Raw genomic sequence first — 12,457 nt, forward strand, 5'->3', positions numbered from 1 at the left:
CTATAATTTTTGCTATGACTTTGCTTTGTTCTCGTGAAATTTTTTGGTCATTGATGTCTTCGTCAAAAGCCACTCTTGACAACTGTGACATGTATTCGAATCATCACACGACGAGCTATGCAAGATTTGACCATCCGATGCGACCATCGATAGTCCAGACATATTTGGGATTATTTTTAACAAACATCCTTGTGAACTATAAACCGTCATTTCGTATTCAAGACACCAATGTGATTTGCTATCTTCTGGACGCAACGCGCGATCAACTTCACACAGCGAAACATAAAGTATCTCTTTAAAAACCAGCCTGAGTTTCTCATTGTTGTCGCCAGCAACCAGGTATTTTCCTAGATTATTTTGAAGACGTGTATCCGATAGACGATATGTCAACTGGGCAAGTTTGTTTGGAAATGCATTCGCATGAATTTCAAATAATTCTTGGTGAAGCTTTTCACAAATTTGTTTTCGCGGCACGACGATTAAATCATCAGAAGATCAAACGGCGCAAAAGTTGTTATAAAATGTATCGGTGATTGCTATACGCAAATCTTCGTAACTCCACTCGGGAGGATTTCAAACGCACTATGACCTTTAGTTGGTTTAGCGGTTCTTCTGCGGCACGAAAATCATCAAAACCTGCTTCGTAATAATAGGCTTGTTCACGGAGCCAATCATGTGGAGATTCGCCAGCAATCGGATGTGGTTTACTTTGATACGCACGCACAAACTGGCCTGTTGTGTTCATCCATGTCAGAAACATTTCCAGCGTGACCTTTGGCTCATTACATATTTCGTCCCATATTATCACACGAGGAATATATATATTTCCCACGTTCGCTGGATCTCAGTCAGAAACACATAGCCATCTGAAGAAACAGTGATAAGTTTGTGATTTAACCTGTTTATTTTCTTTCTTATTTCCTGCGACATATGCCTGATTGTTACAACAACATTATCGGCGAAATTTTGTAAGCTAATCAATGACCAATATTGTTTTACCTCTTTTCAGATAAACGAGTTTATGACGAACAACAGGATCGTTTAGCGATAGCGCCGTTGACATTTTAGCTAAATTATCGTTGCGAAAATCTTCTTGCGTTGCATGATACTTAGCAGATTCTTGCGGAGTTCGTATCGTTTCTTCCTTAATTCTCCAGTGGCCATATTGAACAAATTCATACGGTGTTGTTGAATTTGATCGTGAATGTTCAGTCAATTTCAACACAGGAAGTATATCGATATTTGGTTGGAGATTTATATCAATGAAAGTTGAATCCGTGGCAACTCTAAGGCAACAGCCTTGCCAGTCACTGGTGGATATCTATTAGTCATCGATACCAAGTTAATGCTTACATAAGCGAGCACCAATACGCTTTAATGAGTCATTGTGGAGATTCCTTGTCGTTGTAGGTATTATTTGCCCGTTGAGATCTTCCGTAAACTTGACGGCGGCTCGCGAAACAAATATACCCTTGTTGTGCCGTTGATGAGAAAATCAAGTTCAGCTAAGTCTAAAACTTCAGTACTCGTCATATTTTGTGATGGCTCAGGAAGCCAGACTTGCTTTTAGCTAGTGTGTGATAATTGCTTCAGAAACAGTTTAATTTTCAGTATGTACACGTCAAGCATACAATGCAGTATAACATTTGGGGTCCGCCCACGCACGTTTCTAGAATTTTCATGATAACTTGGTGCATTACAATGTCTACCAAACACGCTGTAATGACTGATAATCTCGACAAATCCAGTCAAATCAATGTCAGGATGTGCCCTATTGATTGATAGGAGCGTGAGTTCATGTGTGGGATGAAAAAATCACTCAAAGTATGGTTGGCAATCGCCACGTCCAAGAAAACTGGCAGAGCAGCACGAGGCTATAACGATACTAACAATGTCGTACTGGCAGTAATCTGTGTTTTAAAAGAAAACGGGAAAGAAACGTGTCCATATTCCACGCAGGATCGCAGGATATCTTCGATAAAACGTTTTGGTGTTGTCCTCAAATTGTTTCTTTTTCAGTGCAAAATACAAAGCAACCCATAGACTGGTAATATTTTTTATGTTATCGGTGTATTTGGACGCGATTGATACTAGATTATTGTGAAAATCCTTCAATTACTTCAATTACCGGGTAAATGTCGCCGGAATAAAATTGTATCGTGAGTCGGAGCAGAAACTAAATCAGGAGACCAAGCGTGTGAGTTATGCTTAGTGAGTCTACTACTACTACTACTATTTTACCAGAATAACGAAGACCTTTGCCAGTTATTGTCATGATAAGCATTGGACTTTTCAATGTGCGCTCCAACACGGTATCTACTTCGAGTTTAGCACCATCTCTTCTCACAAATGCTTCCCACTTAGCTTCCCGCTTAGCTTTCAGTTAAACAGGCTACCCGCAAAATGCTGAGCCACAGGAGCGGCTACACAGTTAATTGTACCAAAGGTTCCTTTAGGGTCTGTTAAGAATACACGAAGTCCCCTATATTGTTTGTTGTTCATCCTCTTTGTTCTAAAGTAATTTAACCTATTGAAGCTAAAATCCGAGTTCTTTGCGTGTCAGTTGATGTTTGATAACAAGGGGGCATAACCTGCCGCAATACGTTGTCTGAGTTTGATTGTTTTCCAATGGAGGCCGCCAAATTGGATTTGCTGTTAGAAGGCCTTTATATCGTTAAGTCTCGAGGTTTTAGAATTTATTTTATGCTATGGTAGCAGGGGACAGTTTTGTAAATTGGCTGCTGGCAAATTTCTTAACTTAAGGCTGGAGTGTGACTTTTTGAGCAATTATTGTGTAATAATTAAAGATATGGATATATTTATGAATTTGTTCTTTCCCGCTTGTGCTGTTCATGAAGCTAATGTGAGGCATGTACACCTCCTATAGTCACCGTACAGTATGTAGCGAGTGAAATACCAATCGTCGGCTAGAAAGCAGAGCTAGACACTAATGGCAGTAGACACGTTGGTTCAAGGCAAGTATAATATCTCAAAACCTGCCTTGATGACAACTATTTTGTATTGCATCAAGCTATTAAGTACACAGTGTTTTTCAAAATTATCACCCAGGTAAAGGGCTTGAGTTTGTAGTGTATGCATCATGTGTTCTCAAAACTGGCCTTTGGAAATGACAAATGCATGTTAAAATTTGGGGGTAGGGTACATTAACCTTTTATTATATGAATTTCCACTGACTTGTCAGGTCAAGAGAATGATATTTTTATGTTTGGATTTATTATACCTATCCAAAAATATGGACTTTTTTTTACCTCACTTATGTATTCGATTTTTATGACTTTTTTATTAGGCAGGTATGCAACATCACATTGGTACATAAAAACTGTCCGTTGTTCCCTAAGAACGGAATTAATGGATTTTCGGAGAGAAATAATCTTCATATTTCATTGGCTGGAAATGCGAAAAACATGTAATCATTGCCCATCAATATACATTTATAAAATTATAACCAAGAAATTTGAAACTGTTCAGCTGGGTAAAAAGAAAAATCCCGCTTTTTTCTTCATTTTTGTTGTATTTCTTTTTTGTCTTCACTTTTTGCGTACTGTTTGCTTTGAATTGGGAAGGAGAAATAAGTTATAACATATGTTTTGTGTGCTAATGTACACACAACACTACAGAAAACAAACGGTTAGCGGCTGACATAATCGCGCGGGATACATAAATAAATCTTACATTTAAGTGTGTTATAAATATTGCTAACGAATACATTTTAGAGCATAAAACGAAAAAGTGCTTGCTACGAATGAATAGCAGATATATTTCATCCCATAGGTGCAAAAAGCATCTTCACCCAATCAATGAAATATTACCTTTCTTCACTCCGAGCAGGAAGTAACCTCTCTATCCTCGGATTTTATCATAAAATCATGTATATTTTGGAAATCATCTAATTTTTGTTGTTAACTGGTATTATAAATTTCCGAATTATTCAAATTTTATCATTAAGTCAGAGAATAAATTTTGGATGTGTTCGGGTTTTATCGTTACGTCATATTATGCATTTTGAATATCTCTGATTTTATCGTTTAATTATTTTAACTTAATTATTCTCAGACAGTATCAGTGTCATATTTTCAATTTCCGATATCCTCGGATCGTATAATATCGGATATCTTTGAAATGTATTGTTGAACTATATTATAAATTTCGGACTGAAAATTAAACATACGTTTGACATATTGAAAACAGGTGAAAAAGTATAGAAACTTTATAAAAAAATTCAATGGGAAAAGATTAATATTATTTGGATATTTTTCTTTCGACTTTTAAATCGGTTTATGGTGAACAAATATTGTATTTATCTGATGAGAAAAAACAGCGTTTCGTTTAATATTTAAGAAAAAAAATAACTGAATTATAGCGATATAAAATAACAGCCAATATAATCTTTTCTTTAAATAGTTGTGCATAATAAAATGTAAGATCTATAAATTAAAATAGTATCCTTGGTACATTAATGAAATGCATGATTTAGTTATATGTGATATGGAGTATGATATAGTTTCCATTAAAAAGAATATCTTATAAGCATGCTATGTTCTCCTTTAAATAATAAAATGAACACTAATACATTAAATATATGATATACGTTAAGTAGCTACATATACTGATTTTTTCTTTCAACAACAAAAAATTATATAAAATCATATTAACAGAGAACAAAAACAAAAACATTTTAAATCACTTAACCGATCCAGTGGTCTAAGTGGTTAGAGCGTCCACATTTAATGCAAGACTGACACTCCGCGCATTCTTTAACATTCAGCTAAATGAGAAAATCCTTGAAATCTGTTATATTCTCCTTAAACTACTATTAATATTGCTTTTCTTGTTCATTTTTAAAATATCAACAATTTTAATAACAAATTTATGACAAAATAATTAAAAAATTTAAAAACTCTATTAAAAGTATTTAAAATATCAGAATTGTGTCCATTTTTCCAATACTTTTTCTTTGAAAATAACCAACATTCAATCAAAAGTTTTAAATAATATACGAATTGTATCCCTTTTTTACAAAAGACATCTTTTCTTTAAAACTAACCGACTTTAATAAAGTATAAGAATTACGTCACTGTGTTTCTCAAAGAGTGCTTTCTTTTAAAATTTCAAGACGTTCAATAATCATTTTGCAAAAATATTTAAAATTTACGTAAATAATTTCAGAACTATTTCTTCAAACGTTCTTTCCCTGCCCGAGAAAGGAATACCGGAACAAGAACAATAAAGGATATGTTGGATTGTTTTTATCAAGCATCAGAGTGCAGCTGATTTCAAGGTACAGGAACGCGTCTAAAATGAAAATATAAACTATTATGTAGAACCATACAAAGCAGTTTAGTTAGGCATAAAGGCATATTCGATACCCATATTGCAAAGGCATTCCACGGCAGTTTGTGGTTTTACAAGAGTAAATTATTTTATTCGCGCAAAAAAAGACGATTTTCATCCTTGTCAAATAGTCCACAATATGATGTAATGGGATTGGAAATTACCCTGAATTCATTGAGAAAAGTACAAATATAACCCTCATGGGTGATTTGAAACCAAATGACGTGTAAATGTGATCAATATGCGGCATCATCCAAAAACTAAAGAAATAAAATAGTGCCTATGTATGAACATGTATTGTACTAGTTAACACGATACGTTTTATCGCAGATCTTTGCCATGCCAGCCAATCAGGTTTTGATCTTAATATTATATGGGTCATACACCTGCAGGACTTAACAAAGTAATTAAGTTAGTTAGTGTGCCAGAGGGGCAGGACTCTCTAAAGTTCCCACAATACAAATGTGCGACTATTTTCTTTCTTCATGGCGGCCGCAAGAAACTGATTGTGGATTGCACAAATCAGGTGAGTACTGTAATAGCTAAAAATATAACTCTGCAGTATTTAGAGACAATTTTAAAATTTTAAATGTTGTTTGGGTGGCGAAAAGAATTAAAAACTAAGCATGTAAACAATTTTCTGTGATCACAACTGTACCTTCAACGACTAGCATTATCTTGCCGGCCTGATTGGAATGATTGTGTTAACTATACTCTTCGATTAAGAACGTTTACTGAGAGAGTACTTTAAGACAAAAAAGTGTCCAAGGGTTTGACCATTGTGGTCGTTATATATTCCATCAATCATCATCATCATCGTCATCTCTCTCTCTCTCTCTCTCTCTCTCTCTCTCTGGTCTAACGGCAGTATACCACATCAGTCTGATATCACATTATAGTCATATTTAAAGGTATAGTTATTATCATGTGTCATTTGTACCTTTACAATTAGCATGATATGCAAGCGAAGCTAACGGTATCAGGATTAAATGTGATTTTAATTTTAAAGTGTGTATCAATCCATCGGTAAGAAACACTCCCACAAGATGTGCTTACACAGAATAAAAACAGCACACTCTCATTTACTCTATGTTCTCAGTTTGGTGTTGCAACAGCCCGGCGTCAGGAAAAAAAAACTATACAATTGTCTGAAACAGTACACTCATTAAAACATTTTACAATGACAGTTCACTTATCACGAAGTAGGAGTAACGAAAACTTAAAACCCAAGCGAAGTTAGAATAAAAATTTATATTTGGTATTCCCTGTTACAGTCGACATTTATGCATAAAAGTAATATTACCACCAAGTGTATGTGGTTACCTACGTCGAAAATTAGGGCACGTTAGGTTCCAAGTACATAATACCGGTAAGAGTGCTGTCATTAGTAAATAATGTGATCCATGACAGAAAAAACTTTAAAATAATACGAAAGTACCAATCGTGTGCCATCTTTGTTGTTAAATAAACCAGAACCATATATATCAGGGGTGTCAAACTCAATCGCTCAGCGGGCCAAAACTCAAATCACACGTAACGTTGCGGGCCGAACAGGATAAACATTCAATAAGCGGAAAATTAAACCTTTTTTTAAACATTAATATAAATTAAAACAGAAAAAAAGTTTTAATAATAAAAAATCATTGGCATACCCATTTTCGCTCTTATGCCAATTTGTCAGAGCTGGATGTTTGGCAAGGCTGCTAATAGGGAATTTGATTTGCACTTTATATCGCAGGGCCATTAAAAATATTTTTGCCTAAAATTCTCTCTCGGGCCGGATATAATTGTACGCCGGGCCTGATGTGGCCCGCGGGCCTTAAGTTTGACACATGTGATATATATGATAATATTTTATGTTTAGATCAAATATTTTTTTTTCTCTTTCAAATCATAGTCTTCTAGATATTTGACTAACACGCTCACTCTCTTTCATGTCTATACAGTGCACTATGTTCCCGCCTGTAAATTCCAACCGTCTATCTACCTTACATAAAGGGACTATACATAAATGATGAGCATATTGATCTGAATATTTTCCATTAGAGTCACACCGGACAGCATGACCTGAAAAGCCAATAAGTTCCGAATAACTAGTAAATGTTCCCTGACACCAGAAGACCAGAGCGGTTTATACAATACATGAAAACAGGATTCATAGAGCGAGAGTAAATAGGCGTACTTAAGGATTGATTTCCATTCGAGGTAAGTTTAACTCGTATATGACATATTGAATTGACGTTTGTTTTATTTGTCTTAGTACAGAGTGTATACATTTTCTATTGCACATTAGATCTGAACTGTTTCTTTAATTTACAGATTGGTACAGGTAAGAAATAAGTTGCATCATCCATTTTACTCCAATACACAAATTTCAGTATCTTATGATATACGTTTATTAGTTTACATAGTATACTGCTATTCAGATTTACCCAACTGACTCATTACTTGTAGATCGCTGGCAGAAATGATATCATGTAATTTAACATGGAATTTGGAGAATAAGTCTGCATACACTTTATGATTCAGCAGTTATGGTTATATTAAAGTCAAAATTGTGTCCGTGGTTTATTTAAGCGTTTACACAACACAAACGTGGCCAGCGCTTTTGTAGGAAAGGCATGTACGATATAACAATACGGTCAGTGTAGTCTGAGTGACAAATATCCGTGCATTGTAAAACTACACAAGTTAGTTCGTTAGCTAGTTAATTAGCATATATTTATATATGTATACTCACATATGGGCCTGAAAGGAAGGTTAAAAACACGATCGAAAACTGCAAATTAAAAGAAACTATCTGCAAAAACACTGGACCAGAACCAGGTAAATATGAACGTGCAAGCTGTGAGGACACAACAGAAGATGTAAAATGAAAAATTGCTATAATTTCTAAGTTGCTAAAACTAAATCCTTAAGATATACAAAAGAAAAAGTGGAATTATATGCTTTTGAGCTAATAAGTAACAGAACATATACTAGCCAAAGAGATGCGAAGCATATGGTACAAAACGGAAACAAACCAATTGTAGTTAATGCAGATAATACAATGCTCCGGTAGAAAGCCCTTATTTCATGAATTAATAGTCCAAACCATATAAAGACAATACTGCCGTTTGGAAAAGACAATACTTATTGACAGATAAAATAAAAACTTGAAAGGCAATACTTACTGACAGATAGTATAAAAGTGGAAAAGGCAATACTTACTGACATATAACATTGATCTGGAAAAGGAAATACCTATTGAAAGATAGCATAAACCAGCAGCAGGAGAAAAAATACATCATGAACATATTATTTTAAAAAGCATCTAAGTAAGTGAAAGGCAAATGATATGGAAAATGGGGTAATACGTCACCCAGGTGCGAACAGAGAAGCTTAAAGCACACTATAGCAATCTAAATGTAACGCGGTGACAATGTTCAAATCCTCGAAAGCTCGAGCGGAAATTACGTTTGTTTGCAGCGGATCCGGCGTTTGCTGCACATGATGGCTTATGATGAGCAGGTTTATTTAGAGGGAAACAATTTTCGGACCCTGCACATAATTTCCAGCTAAGGGTAATAGTATGAACTCAGTGCAATGGACTTGGCTGGAGAATATCGGAATACAAAGAAAAGTCTTTTTCGGACAGTGCTGAATGTAATTTGTGAATAAAACATATTTATTGAAAGCTGAACATTTCCAGAAACCCATGCTCTGTATGCCAGATAAGGCCGCACGTGTTGCATCTATGGTCGTTCTTTTATTGCGTTTAGACTTGAATGGTGGCAATATGTGAAATTAGACAAACTTTATAACATGACCGTCAAAATGTGTCCTTAAGATAGCGTGGAAGAGGGTCGTTATTGGTGAAAGAAACAACAGCTATGGTTTACCATCTGGAACTTCCATCTGTGACGTATTTCGCTATAGCTTTACTGGACGTACGTAGCCTTGTTTTAGATGCGGTTCATGAAAGGTCTTTGCAAGCTGTTTCTCTCTGTTGAGCCTAATGCGAACAGTTATAGCAAATACATGACTCTTACATTTGGTAACAGACGTAGGACAGGAGCTATGGAAGCTCGGATGAGGTGGGTGATGGCCATGGTAAACTGGCTCAGAGAAGTTTATGTAATATTTTGATAGTTAAGGTTGAATATGTCACTGTTGAATTTGATAACAAACGTGGGGTAGAAGTCATTTTTGAGTGGATGAAGTGGGTGATGACCATAGTAAAGAGGCTTGGAATAGTTAATTTAGTACTGTGACAGTTTGCATGTTTATATTTATAAAAAGACCCACTAGCCGAGCTTCCTGGACCTGCAAATGATATAAGTTTACTATAAAAATAAGTCTGTCTCACAAAGCAGCAGAAATCGATACGCCAGACAAGAAATGTATCCAATTTTTCACGTACACTTGCAAAGGTGTGCGCTCTTGGGAAGAAAGGAAAGAAGGAAAGAAACTATACATCAGAATTTAGAATTTTCTTTATACAAATTGGTGACTTACACCAATTGTCGGAGCCTTTGTTTTCCATAAAGGACCTTTGATCGTGTACTTGAGTATTTTTGTTGTATGATGCTGAGCTTACCACTCAAATGTTAATGCATCGGTTCCAAACAATATGGTTTCATGCCCCCCCACCCCAAAAAAAAAAAAAAAAAAATACCGGTCGATTTAAAATGTAACAAGCCACTACAAATCAAATGCATATAATCCAAAAGCACGTGTTTTTAAATTAAAAAAATTTGAAACAGAAGTGACGAAGTAAACACATAAACAATCCGTGATTCGTTTGTATTTCTTCAGAAACCAAACACACCCATTGTTTCATAAAATAAATCATACCAAATGTCTCCCACGGAATAAGGAAGTATTAAGATTTATAATACCTATGTAATCTATCTCTGACTCTGTGATATATGCAAATATACTCAACTGTAGTCAATCTGACTCAACCATGTTAATAAGAACAAAATAAGAATTATAAAACTTTCATTTAAGCAAGTTGTTGTTCAACTGACTCACTGTAATGTAAACGAAATCTCCCGACTCAGTTTAGGGTAAAGTACCGTGTAAAGGGACGCTATGTAGGCTTTACTGTTCAATGAATTACATCATAACAAAAATAAAATATTCACAGTCCTATGAGCTTATATAATAAAGGTGGTATATACACTAAGCTTCACCTTTAAAAAGCGGAGATACAAAATGATCCACTGACATATTAACATGTTTACACGTCCATAATTACGTAAAACGTTGTACTTTATGTGACACTGGAATCAAATCAAGTCTGTTATATCTGACATTTTATTGTCTACGTTTTGCGAAGTTTTCATTCTGCCTAAACTTTGGAAAGATTTAAATTTGTGATGACCCTAATTTTATGCAAGAAAGAGTCTACATACACTGTATACGCTCGCGAGAGTAAACAAGTGAAAATTAGCATGTTTTTTTATAGCTCCCTTTACCACACACACACACACACACACACATACACACAAACTTACGCAATATGTCCGTTCTGTTATTTTCGCTACAACGAAATCACTCAAAGTGGTTTTTATTAAGTGCTAAGGCGTCCACCATTATGACTATTTACACATGAACAATCACTATGCTATTATTGAAGTTGCAACACTGAAGAAAATACAAAGGACTTCATAAATAACGTCTAACTGTTATTTGCTTTGATAGATACTACCCATTTCTTTACACTACAAGTTTCTTTCACTGAATGCACGGGGACTTGTTACGAGTAGCAATTACACATTGACTATCACCAGCTACAATGCTAAATTGTTAGGATTCAATAGCTAGGGAACTATACGGGCATCTTCTGACTCCAACTTAGTACTGAGGTTTTTAAGCCGACAAAATTACATATTTTGCTCGACGAAATCACCAGTAATTACTGTTAGGGCTGTTATTCGTGTTTACTCTAGTCTTTACCTATTAATGTTTCCTCACGCAGCCTTTGTTTATACGATTTTGATGGTGTTTTAAAACCTATTGCAGAGGATTAGTATAAATAGATTTAGGATCAGTATCAGATCGACAGTGTCAGCCTGTTAAGTATGTTTCAAGGAAATTCAGTAGACCATATATGTAATGAGTTTATAAATGTCTCTTATGGTCCTCGTTATGATCTATTAAACATTGAAACAAAAACTGACGTACCTCGATAATAACCCTTTTGCCAATCTAGTAGATTCTGTACAAGAATATGATAGAAGATAATACAAATTATATTAAAGTAAATTAATTGGTATTCAGTGTTACTACTCTATAGTCTTAAACAAAGTAACAAAAATAATGAAAACCAACAAGTTTTGTGATTTCAACAAATAATTTATTTCCCTAGAATAAAAAGTGAAAATTTAAAGAACTTAAAGTATTTTGAATTAAATCCCAAATAGTCCCTAAAGTTATGTCACACGGGCAAGAATATAGAGTATTCCGAATACATTCCAGTGGCATTCTGAGTGAATTCCAATCTTGACAGTGTTGATGTACCAGAAGCTTTGAATATGCTAATGTGCCAACAGGCTTGACGTATCACAATGATGTAATCCAAAATGTCCTTGAATGAATTCACAATATTCCCAAAATATTGATTTAGTCCGAAACGAATTAATGAGAACTTTGTAATTCTAATGAAACATTTATACAAAAAATTCTCATATTAATGGAATTTTCCATCACATTCGTAAACAACGACAGATCTCTTTACTTAGATTTTAGCAAGCTACATGGGAAGGGGCAGATAGACAATGTTTTCTCCCATGTAAATACTAGTGTCATGAATTTAGATACAGGTGAACATGTTTGCCTTCAAATAATCATGATAATTAATATATTAATATATAATCTAATATCATAGTAAAAGTTAGGTATTGATATATTCTTTATAAAATAACAAGACTTTAGTCAGTTAGGCCCAAATCCTAGCCTCAGGTGTGGATAATGATCAATCGCACAATACAGATTAAAAATATATACCATATTGTCAAGAACAAAGCCAACAAGCAATATAAATTGTATATGTACAATGAACACAATTAAAGACAGATTCCACTTTGGATGTTAGGAAAGGGTATAGTATTTTCAAACT

The 12,457-nt window shown here is 34.7% G+C and overlaps 1 protein-coding gene across 1 annotated transcript in view; it reads left to right on the forward strand.

Annotated features, from left to right (window-relative positions):
* Positions 1–5,851: 5,851 nt before the first annotated feature.
* Positions 5,852–12,457, forward strand: part of LOC149799324 (uncharacterized) — a 37,223-nt gene continuing 30,617 nt past the window's right edge. The window contains exon 1 of the mRNA XM_089958633.1: positions 5,852–5,878. The gene's annotated coding sequence lies outside the window, so the exon portion shown is untranslated. The remainder of the gene's footprint in view (positions 5,879–12,457) is intronic.

The sequence above is a fragment of the Sinohyriopsis cumingii genome, chromosome 5 (genome assembly GCF_028554795.1).
Source record: "Sinohyriopsis cumingii isolate HCF-2022 chromosome 5, ASM2855479v2, whole genome shotgun sequence".
NCBI lineage: Eukaryota > Metazoa > Mollusca > Bivalvia > Unionida > Unionidae > Sinohyriopsis > Sinohyriopsis cumingii.